Here is a 3,233-nt window from a genome sequence, read left to right as displayed (position 1 = left end):
GTTTGGTGTGACGGGGATTCGAACCCGCGACCCGCAGATTACGAGTCGAACGCCCTAACCACCTGGCCATGCCGGGCCAAAAGGGGAACTTCAACAGTTACGCCACCTGAACGTTTCGCTGTTTACACAGTTGTGACCTGCGATTTATGGGTGTGTACTCCGCACGTAACTTCCTTCTTGTTACTCTATTACAACACGAGAACATTCTCGAAGACCAGGTTGACGCTAATTCTAACATGTTATAAAGATATTTATACAGTTATTGCGAAAAATGTGTAGATAGTTGCTTAGAAACGGGAGGGTTCGGTGTCAATATATTACTTGTCTCAGTTCTTCGTAAAAAAAACTTTTTGTTGTTTGTTATTAGGCACAAAGCTACGCAAAGAGCTATCTGTACTCTGCCCACCACGGATATCAAAACCCGGTTTCTAGCAGTATAAGTCCGCAGACATACCACTGTGTCACCGGGGGGTGGGGGGGGGGGTCGTAATAATAATAATATATCCTCCCTGTGGGCCAGCGGTAGGTTTTCGGACTTACAATTCTAAAATTCTGGGTTCAGTTCCCGCTGTGGGCTGAACGCAGATGGACCATTAAGTAGCTTTGCTCTAGAAAATAAAAACATTTCATGACAAAAATATTTCAAGACTAGTGAAAAAAAAGTACATAGATTTTTGTTGATAAACGAAAAATGTGAACTCGTCTTGAAAGTAATACGTATAGACAGTGCATTATTGAATTACTATAGTATGTCATTGGCTTATGACATTTTAGAATTAATAACTGGTCGTTACTGAACGATGATTGATCTTTCAAGCAACTATATCCCACCGCGGATTAACTCAACTTTTAGTGTATGAGGTTCATCCCAACCTTTGTTTTCCGCACTACATTGAATTTTAATATTCTACACCTGTCTTCACACCCGTTACAGCAGGTGAGGTAAACTTTGAAGGCCAAAGGGAATTTTTTATGTTAAAATACCAATGTAATCTGAAACGTATTATCCTCTCCAATATGGCAGACACGTGCAATTGCCTTAACATTCCACAACCAGCTCTTTCACGCATTCATGTTCTAGGCTTTTGTGAGGTTTAAGCGAGGGATGGTGTTACGCTATAATATTGATTTATCACGGTTCGTTTGACCTGCATCGTGGCGGTCTCTTTCGGTCGAATCATTAACCGACCCCGGATGGGCGGGGAGACTTTGACTTATTAGTCGTGCGTCCTGCCTATCCACTATCGGAGCAGGCTCATTATCACACGTGTGACCATGTTCACCTGAGTTTGAGAAGTGGCTTTCTTGCCGATCCAAAAGTCGCCTTGCTAAAGTTTTGCAGAATATAAATTTGTCAAGTGAATGTCAAACAGGTCAGTGTCACTTTAGATAGATATACAGTCGTACGATTTGGATTGTTTCGTGCAAAGCCTATCGGGACTGGCCAAGTCACGTGTACCATACATAGACCATTTTTCTTAGACATCCTGGTTTTTGTGTAAGAATAACACGCACCTGGAGACCAAAAAGCCTTACCTTATTTTATCCAGCCTGCCCGGCTCAATGTAGCGGTTATAATGCTTCCACAATAAATCACTAAGCCGATGACGTAAGCTAGGTATTACTCGTTACGAACAGCAGAGAAAGTCTGAACAACTTATACGATTTAGTGTCAATTTGAGACAGCCTGGCGCCAATTCTTTGTCAGATTTGTAGTTTTCACATTCACGGCTTCGAAATTTACCTTTATACAGGGAGGTAGGAGCACCCCAACACACAAGGGGAAAGCTATCATTTCAACCTCCACCCCACAATTTCGATAGGTTTATAATTCTCAAGCTTGAAATACTTTTTTATTCCAAAATGATAACTCACTAAAAATAAATAAAGCTTATAAAACCAATTTCATAGTTGGGGATCAATTCGGAAAGACTGACAGAGGTTAGGGTGAAAAAAAGAAGAAAAATGGGCAGGTAATTTGGTTATTACATTGTCTATTTTCACGTTTTGATCCCCACTGAATTAACTTAGGCACAAATTGTCGCTCTAATTTTAAAAATTATGGGCACGATGTCTCGAGCTTCCCTAGTTTCTATCCACCTCAGGCACCTGTACAAGTTTTCAATTTCCCCCACCTGAATGTTCTGCTTCCGTATATAAAGTAAGTGGTTTGTGAAGATGATAACTTAGACACTGTTGATCTGCTTGTGTGGAAGGAAAGTACAAATTATCTTTAAACTAATAGTCATCATTTCTGTATGCATTGTGTTTCATCAAGTAACTCTAACCTCTGTTTGTTCTCTAAGGTGTTTCATCGCCTTACTGTAACCACTGTTTGTACCCTGCAGTCTTTTATCACGTTACTGTAACCACATTTTGTACCCTACAGTGTTTCATCACGTTACTGTAACCACAGTTTGTACTCTACAGTGTTTCATCACGTTACTGTAACCACAGTTTGTACTCTACAGTGTTTATCATGTTAATGTAACCACAGTTTGTACCCTATATTGTTTCATCGCGTTACTGTAACCACAGTTTGTACCCTATAGTGTTTCATCACGTTACTGTAACCACAGTTTGTACCATATAGTGTTTCATCACGTTACTGTAACCATTGTTTGTACATGCAGTATTTTATCACGTTACTGTAACCACAGTTTGTACCCTACAGTGTTTCAGCATGTTAATGTAACCACTGTTTGCACCATACAACATTGCAGTTATCACTGTTTGTACCATCTGGTATTATCATGTTTATCCTTAATTGTGGTAGTGATCAAACTGTTTTTGTTTTTTCACAAAGATGCAATTGTAAAAATCCTGTGTTCTTATCGGTTTATTGACATAAAATCAAACCTTTAATCAATTTTACAATTGCATTGTTGCAAAATAAATCATCTATAAATACTGGTAATTCAAAAGAATAACCTTAAACTGGGAGAGGAAAATATTGTTATGACAGCGAAAGTCACGTGACTCTGGTAACACGTCATGAGTTTCTAGAAGGATCTTGGATTGTCCTGGCAACTCTAGTCTTTTCCAGGCGCCCTCTATTTTAGTATATAAGCCTGGCAAATAATTGCAGATAGACAGATAATTGAGTCAAGTGAGCAGTAGTGACCGTAAGTAAAGTGTGTGAATCGTTGTGAACTATAGCTTTTGTTTAAGTTAAAGTGACGGTGGAAATTCTGTGTATTGCAAAGTTGTATTGAGAAAGAATAAACTAGTTT

Source organism: Limulus polyphemus, unplaced genomic scaffold (assembly GCF_000517525.1).
Source record: "Limulus polyphemus unplaced genomic scaffold, Limulus_polyphemus-2.1.2 Scaffold2714, whole genome shotgun sequence".
Classification (NCBI taxonomy): Eukaryota; Metazoa; Arthropoda; class Merostomata; order Xiphosura; family Limulidae; genus Limulus; species Limulus polyphemus.
This window is presented reverse-complemented; position numbering follows the sequence as displayed.